Genomic DNA, 9,285 nt, shown 5'->3' on the forward strand with positions numbered 1-9,285 from the left:
TTGCCCTGCAATGACTGGTCAGAAGGCCTTTAAGTAATTTCAAGTCGTGCCAAATACGTTCAAGAAATGTTTACGGTTTGAAAAATGTAGCCCGAAACCTGTTTTGAGGTGACCTCATGTGCTTTCTGGAAAATCAGTAGCTCACAATGTCAAGGATTTTGTAGATGTGTTTGTTGTCGCTAAGCTTTCTGCATAATTTCTGAGACCTGATTCTGATAATGGCATGAACTGCAGAATAAAATACAGAGTTAATTTGTCCCACGATAGCTTCTGGTTTATTCACTATTGACCACCACTTTGTTATCATCAATACCGCAGACGTGACTGTCCAGCGGTTTTGGTCCATCGTTGTTCCAGTTGATTCTGTTTGAGAAAAATACCCTGTTCTTTTCCTGCTTCCATAACCTTGATAGCGGATATGTGTTTGCATTTTCATCTGAGATGGCAAACCTCCTCGGTGTTTATTTCTGCCTTGAAAAAGCTTCTCATAAAGAACATTTACCGTTCGGAGGCGGCGTAAAATTGTACGTTTCTCCATTTGTGTTACAATATCAGAACTCATAAAAAAAGTTGGAGGAGAAGCTCGGCAAAACACTTCGCAAAAGTGTAAGCGCCAAAATATTTCTAACAGAGCTAGCTAAATATTTGCGCTAACATCTTTACCACTAATATTATTGTTTATTGACTTTACTGAAAAATAGCTGCATATGTACATTTATATTTACATACTAATGTAGAAGAAATCATAAAACCTGCATACATATAATCAATCTGCTCACATCATTTACAACAAGCATACCGCATAACATACACATGCATATGTATACATACATAGTACATAAAACACTAGTACGTCCTTTAGTACAGTTCCATCCCACCTGTACACTTTTACTCACCAAAATACCTAAACGACCATTATCCACACGTAGGGCTATACATACATACATATGTACATACATACCTAAGTAATGTCCTGGGTTTGGTGTGACTGCACGACAAGTAAATGCTGTTTTATCGCCTCTTTTCTTTCAGGCGACATCGCTGAGACGCCTTATACCTGTTAGGGTAAGATAACCTGCAAGCGTTGCATTTCGTTGCGTTACATTGCGTTACGCTTTATTTCCTTTTCCTTTAGTTTAGTTGTACTTCCAGTTGTATTGAGTTTAGTTGAGTTGAGTAGAATTAAATTTAATTAGTCGATTGGTTTGCGTTGCGTTTCTTGCATTTAATAGCACTTAAAAACAAAAATATGGATATACATACATACATACACATGCATATGCTAAAACATAGTATGTATGTACGTACATACATTTGTACATATGCATACAAAGCAATGCCATAAAGATAAACAACTTATGCCGCGGTTTCCATATTTCTATTTGTTTTTGCGGTTGCCCGGCAAATTGGATTGCTTGATTTGGCCCATTGATTTTAGGGCAGCGTTAGGAAGCACACGTAACGTTGGCATTGTCCTGATGAGGGTGAACTGTTGGCTAATATGCGCATGCATATGCATGTATGTACATGTATGGGCGCGGAAATTGGTTTTTACAATATAAAACACACACATATATATGTATATGTCTGGCGATATGATTAGAAAATTGGTTTTACGTTTTTAAAACTCCCTTCCAGCTGAAAGTTTTTGTTTGCTTTTGCATTCGGGTGGGTGTGGTCGTCAAACGTACATATTTATAGGGGGTTGCTTATCTTTAAAATAGTCAACGTTTGACTGTCTTTCTCGTTTGATTCGCATTTCGAATTGAAGTCGAACACGCCAAGCCAGGATGTTGATTGAGCGGCTGTCATTAGATCTTCTATCACATTACATACATACATATGCACACACATTGACCATTGTGTGTATGCATTTTTTGGCATGTAAGTTACGTAAATACATTACCGCAGCACGTGCGCAAAACGCTGTAGCAGTTTTTTTTTCGAATATATGTATATATCGATTTTTTAATTTCTTAAGGTATTCATAAAATGGCTGACAAATATTGTGTGTGGCTTCCATACTTGCGTCTAATTATTTGTCAAAGCAACCATGTAAATAGCCATAACAGATACTTAATACACATTTACAAGTGTATACATATTCACAAATGCGCATATGACCATAAATATTTTACAACAGGTTTTTTTTTTAAATATTGCATGGAATACTTACATACATACATACATACATACATACATACATACATACATATGTATATCTGAAGTTTACGTAATTTTGTTTTGCATGTTCTTTGTGGTTAGCCTTGTACTCTTTAATTAGTTTCAGACTAGATGTGTACTAAGTATTTATAAAATGGATAATAAGCAAATAGATAGTGTTTTATGACAAAAAAAAATTCTATGATTTTCATAATTTTTCTTACTAAAAATCATAAAAAGCAATGTACGGTAGGGTCAGTGGCGTAGCCAGGGGCTGGGGGCGCGCGGGTTGGGCGATATATTGCCGCTTTGTTAATAAACAACTATTTTTTTTTTTAACTTTTGATTTGATAACACACTAGCATTTGATCCCTCTGATTTGTCGTCTTTTACTTCAGACTATTGATAAAATAGATTTTTATAAATACATATTTAATATTATCGATTATTGGACTACACTGAGAAAAGAGTTTAGTTACGTCAACCAAATATGTTTATATCAACACATGATTTGGTTATAGTTACACTATTTGGTTATAATTACCAAATCATGTGTTGAGAGAAATATATTTGGCTGACTTTTTTCTGAGTGTATGCATGTGAATATATTGAGCAGGCATACACTTGCCTTTTCAAGACTATCTGAAGAAAAGCTCAACATGCGAAAATACACTGAGTTTGCTATGTGCGCGTATCAGACCAAAGTAATATCGCATTTTCCCGGTCTAAAATGGCTGAGATAAAATTATACTCCTTTCTCTCTGTCGTTCATAAAAATAACCGGCTTCAGACGGTCTGAAAAGTTTTATAAGAGTTTTATAATGGTTTACTTGCGTAAAACTGAAGAGAGACTACTATTTCATTTTGCTCTATAAAAAAAAACTCTTATATTTAAGACCAAAAGGGCGGAAACAGGCGGGATCTACAGTTACGTTATAAAATGTATCTTGTACTATACGAATAGTAGTCTACAAAATGAATTCATAAAGTATTTAAATGTTTTATAAGGCACCTTGAGAAAAGCCTTTGGGCTGACACTGATTAAAAATTCTTTCAAAATGTTTTATGCAAAGAAATGTCAATTGATTAATAATTTCAGGAATATGTCTAATTTTTCCGGTATTTTTTAGCGTAATTAGAGAACAGCTGTGGCTGATTGGTTAGAAGTGCGTGGTACCACTCTGTAGCACCTGGTTCAAGCCGTGGTCTGAACAACATTTAAATTAGAAAACATCCGAGTGTGTTTCTGCCATGAAAAAGTGCCTAATGGGCATTTGTGACATTTTACCTCGAAATGTGATCAATCGAGAATTATAACTATGCCGTCGGACCAATAAAATCGTGTTACACCAACTAACAAAGTTGCTTAAATCTGCTTGTAATAAATACCTTTTCTCTTGAATAGAAAAAGGTCATGTCGCTCACCTAGATGTAACCGTTGCAACACAATGCAATAGGACGTTCTTCAACCAAATTCTGAGATAGGGTATTTTTCAATAAAATTCTCAAATAGGGCATTCTTGAAAAGTTGAGATAGGACGTCTTCGAACTGGCCGCTGAGATAGGTCGATCGTCCACTTAGGTGTCGAAATAGAGTACTTCTTCTTTGAATAACGTAAAAAACCACTCAAATCGATAATTTTCAAGTGTAAAAAGTCTACGTGAAGAGCACTGAATAAAGTATTTCGTATTTAATTACGCATTCCTGCGAAATTTAACTTATTCATGCATATTTTAGAATTTTTAACAATTTTCATGAAAAACCGCAAATTAACCAAACTAAAATTAAACTCTAACATAAAAACAAACAGTATTAGGTAAAAATACCCCTTAAGATAGATACTAAAGACAATACCAGTTTTTTTTAAAGGGGAAAGCAATCGGCGACATTTTTAATGAGAAACGTGATGACAAGCATATTTTAGAATTGTTTTTTAATTATCATAAAAGAAAAACAAAAATTAATTAAGTAAACTAAAATTTAATTTTTACTTAAAAAACATCAGTCTTAATTATAGACTAATAGGGGCCACCGGTATTAGAAAAAACTTTTTTTGTGATGTTGGCCGGAAACTTGGGGGACTAACCACCACACCATATGCATGTGTAAAAATGAATATATATAAGAATACACACAGGCGACGCGTCTAGCCATTGTGGGTCTCACCTATCAGTTATCGCTGAATATTTTTTTCATCGCCCCCCTTCCCGAAATCCTGACTTCGCCACTGTGTAGATTATCGGGTTTGATAAAGAAAATGGCAAACTCGAAGTTAATAACAGAAAGAAAATGAATAAAAAGGATAGTGAGTCACAACAAACGGAGCACACGTGTAAGCGCATGTAAACGAGTTTACAAAGCTGCGCAGGAATAACTATATACTCAAACATACATATAAATATATACATAAGTACATATGTATATTGAAGTAATATTGAAAATAAACCCACACACAGACAACTGCAGAAGGTAATACCCTGAAGACAAAGTCAGCCAAAAGTATGCATAAAAAGCAAATTATTTCCCAAACAACATCAACAACATTAACCGAGGCAACGAACAACAAAACATCGACCAAAGACCATGACACCAAATTCTATTCAGTAAATTTTCTTGTCCTCTACGCGTTTTCTTATTTTAGTTTCAATGGCAATACTTAGAGCAAAGTGGTTGTGGTGGCAGTTGCCATAATTTGCTTTTTTATATTTACTTTACACAAACTTTCTACTTCGAAATCCTGCGCCAATTGGCAGCACAGACTACCAAAAAAAATAAAAAATACGTGGTAGCAGTTGCCATAAGCGTGTGACGCCACTGCACACCTCTGTACATGCATACACACGCAAAGTGCAACGAGTAAGGGATGCAATGACGAACGGAAAGCGCACAACAAACGGAAGGACACAACAGAACGCAATGCATAAGGGGTGTGGGTTTGGGCTGAAAGGTTGCTCAAAGGTGTATTGGCCGCAAATATTTACACTTATTGCGTGCGTGTATGTAGTGACAAGCAGCAAGCAGCAAGCAGCGGCGCCAAACGTGCAACGCCCATCGACAGGCAACAAGCGCAGCTGGCGAGTTGGCTAGCAATACAAAGTGGCAACAGCACCGATGGCCAATTGCATGCATCAGTTGCATCGAGTGACACAAATGATTAGTCACTGTGGTCGTTGTCCTGCCACGGCACGGCACAGCACTGAACAGCCCAGCCCAACCCAGACAGGCCAGCTTTGTGTCCAGCTATAGCCAAACGGAAGGTTTCAGTTACAGTTTTGGTTGCTGTTGCCACACGTTGCACCCAACGCATGTGTCTGGGCGTCTATAGCAACTGCTGCCAGACAATGTTCTATGTAAACAAATAAGCCATAATTGAATGAATGAAATGACACAGTTAATACATTGTTTGGCAGAGGACAGTTAGCAAACAGTAATAAATTTATGTAATGTTAGCGCAATTTGGGAAGCTATGATATACATAAATACAGCAGCAAATCCAATTGAAATTATTCACTAAAAGCCAAGCAAAAAGTATGCAAACATATCTCTACATGTATTTTTACGAATGTTTGTATGTAAATACATACCATAAATGCATATCTAGGTATGAATATTGGAATAAGAGTAAATATTGTATAGCTGAAAGCTTTGCGATTGCCATGTACCTATACTATTACATAGCTAGCGTTTGCTTTGGTTTTGCCATTGTAGCTGGTGTAAGCGTGATGTAATGGTCGGTTCAATAAACTTTGGCAACAACGGGGCGCTTTTTCGGTTTATGCAAGCTACCAAGCTATACATATGTACATACATACATACATATGTAAGTCTAAGTGAAGATGTTCATCGGTGTATGTTTTGCGCTTTTAGTTTTTTGCACTTTGTAGTCATGGCGATTGTAGTACATACACTACATATACTATGTAGGCAGAGCGGAGTAAGGTGCCGCCGAAGGATATAAGAGTGGCGGCCCTTCATTGTTTTTTCGATATCTGCTTCTAATACCTAGACGCATCTTTTAAATATACATATATACTGTATATAATATACATATCGTCACCTGAAACGCAAACAGACGTAAAAAACATCATCGTCGAAAAGCAAAAAGTCATAACTAATAAAAAAAATCTAAATTCACTTTTTGATTTACAAAGTCTTGGCACAGCAAATTTTTCACAATATATGCAACAATTTTTATTCTAATATTTTTGCGCCAATTTTGTATAAAAATATCGTTCATTCCATAACAAAAAACAAAAATATAATTCCTAAACTTTGTGCAAAACTCGCGAAAATTTAGCAAATTTTCATCAAAATTTTCAGCTTTTTAATCAGATTTTTTAGAATTTTTTTGAGTATGGTTTTACATTTTTTCCATACAAAGTATTTTTGAACAAAAAATTTTTGTATGGAAGAGACTGTGGAAAAAAATTGCCAAAAATCAACGGTAATTCCTAGCTACTTAAAACTTGCACTACAAATCTGCATACTCAAAAAAATTCTAAGAAATCGGATTAAAAAGATTAAAGTTTTCATGAAAATTTGCGAGTTTTGCATAAAGTTTAGGAATTATATTTTTATTATGTTTTTTGTTGTAGAATGAACCATGTTTTGATATGAAATTAGCGGAAAAATATTAGATTGAAAATTGTTGCATATATTGTGAAAAATTTGCTGTGCCAATACTTTGTTCCGGCAGTGTACATATATGGTGGATTTCATCGACACATTTTATGGAAAAAAAATTAAAATATTATTCACGACTTGTTTCATTTCATTTACGATGTTGTTATGTCTTTTTGCATTTCAGGTGGCGATATGTATCTATGTGGGTATGCAAGATTCGCCCTGCGACTTTGATGTAGTCATATAATCAATGCATCAGTCCTTCGCATATTTACATGAGCATTTTGATATATACATATATATACTATTTATGTTATATTTATGTTAGGGCGAGTCAATTCGTATGGGAGAGTTTTTCGGCTATGAGCGTATAGCACAGAAATATTCTACCGGTGCCGATTTACCAAAGAAACCATTGGTCTAAAATCAATTTGGAGTTTGCCAAATTGCGAAAATAGGTTTCTTGGCATTTTGCTGTAGTTTCGTAAAGAAGTGCTTAAATTATCTACATATGCTAAGAAGGCTCTTTTGGTATGAGGAATTCATTTATGCACTTATCTTTTTTTTAACTTCCGCCAGAGGGCGCAACATTAAAAATTTTCACAACCTACTTTGGCAATTTGACAAACACCAAATTGGTTTCAGACACATGGTTTCTTCGGCAAATTTACTTAGATTTACACGTAGAATCCTCCTATGCTATACACGCATAGTCAAAAAAAAAAAAAAAGACCCGCCCTAATGTACGTACATACCGTAGTACATCGTATATTATTAAGTTATGTACGGGAAATTAAGTTTTATCCGAAAACTTAAAGAAACCAAAACTATAATTTTACCAGTTTTATAACGCTTATCAAAATATTTATGGTCAAGATGGATCGCATCTTAAAATCGCATTTTAGTAGTATAGTTGGAAATCTTTTTTCTAAAAAGAGGTCAAATGAGTCCTAGTCCGGTAAGGACTTCTAATGCAAATTTATTAACTTCTGAATGTATTCTGAATTGCTCCACAAAGTCGCAGCCAAAACAGTGATGAAATCTTACAGTCTTTCCATTTGTTGCACTTGTCATTCGTAACGGCTTTGATGTACTCAAATTTTTTTTAACCTGATCACTAAACTGTGGGATCTCGGAGCCAGGCCATCTAATCAGTCGACTCGATATCTTCAACAGAGAGTAACGACATTCCATACATCAATTTACATTAAGGGCCAACTTTTCGGCATTTGCATTTGAGTAGTGCCAAAGAATTAATAAATATGGAAAGGATTCAACGTTTTCAAGTATCATGATCTTTGGATAGTTAAACTTGGTGGGATCTTGGTTCGCTCTCTGCTTCGAGCAACTCCAAAATTTATCATTGGGCTCTAATTCTAACCACCCCGGTCACGATTAACCCTAGTGCATAGTTATGTACATATAAAGATTGTTTAAGAAATAATTTTTAATAATATTTAATAATAACTTATTTTGAAGCTGGTTAAAAATGTGTGAAAAATGTGCTCCCTTTCAGTATGAACTTTGTTTTGTTAAAATGGTAAATTTATGAACTGAACTTTTTTGTATCTTTACCTTGAAAACTTCTAGTTAAAGGCCTTGTTTGAGCAAGTATCGCGGATACTAAAAAGTGTCGACGCTTTAATGATTGCTGTTAATCAGTTTTATACTATGTAATAAGATTTAATGAAAAACTCTAACCGGGTGGGACGTATGAGATCTGAAGGGTCATGATGGTAGAGTTTAATAAGGAAGGGTATAAAAGTATCTACATATTCGCAAATCCAACAAGCCCTAAACTAGCAATCGATAATTCTTTCAGAGTTATACGTAGATCAAAGTTATCGGGTTATTTTTTATGTTTTTAATTTTTTTATTAAGTTGACACTACACTTTACTTAATAATACTTATATATACTTAATAACACTACCTGCATTATTTTATGATTGATGGTTTCTTGCTTATTATCCATTTATGTTGTATTGGATATAAAGCTTTTTCATTAACTTTGCAAACATTAAATTTTGATTGTAACATTTTTTTATTTCGACTTCAAAAAATTGATCATTTTCATAAACATTTCTTGATTGTTTTTAAAAGTAGACTTACTAAAAGTTAATTTTCAAAATCTTACAGAAATGCTTATTGGGTCGTATTTAAACTTGTAACAGCAGTGTCTATTCAATTTAGAAATAGGAAGAGGTCATAAAAGCAAAGCAATTTGATTTTTGTTTGCTTTTCATATTTAATTTAAAAATACTTGGAAGTATGATTATTATCCATACTTTTTTGCAGATATGTACTACTAGTACTAGTATCGGTAATTTACTCAAAGGTTCTATCACTATCCGCACACAACTGGTTTTTTCTAACTGCGGTCGCTCCACGGCTGGCAATGTTAAACTTGTGAGGCCACTTCTGCCATGAACTAATTTCTCTTCTAAATTAATTTATCTTCTACTCTTCTGTGCTAAAAATTTAGTTTTCTAATATTTTT

At 34.5% G+C, this 9,285-nt stretch overlaps 1 protein-coding gene across 4 annotated transcripts in view; it reads left to right on the forward strand.

Moving 5' to 3' along the window:
* Window positions 1–9,285, forward strand: part of LOC118737711 (fasciclin-1) — a 53,368-nt gene that overhangs the window by 16,896 nt on the left and 27,187 nt on the right. The gene's annotated exons all lie outside the window — the stretch shown is intronic.

Source organism: Rhagoletis pomonella, unplaced genomic scaffold, assembly GCF_013731165.1.
Source record: "Rhagoletis pomonella isolate Grant_MI unplaced genomic scaffold, Rhpom_1.0 Rhpom_scaffold_00004, whole genome shotgun sequence".
NCBI classification, from domain to species: domain Eukaryota; kingdom Metazoa; phylum Arthropoda; class Insecta; order Diptera; family Tephritidae; genus Rhagoletis; species Rhagoletis pomonella.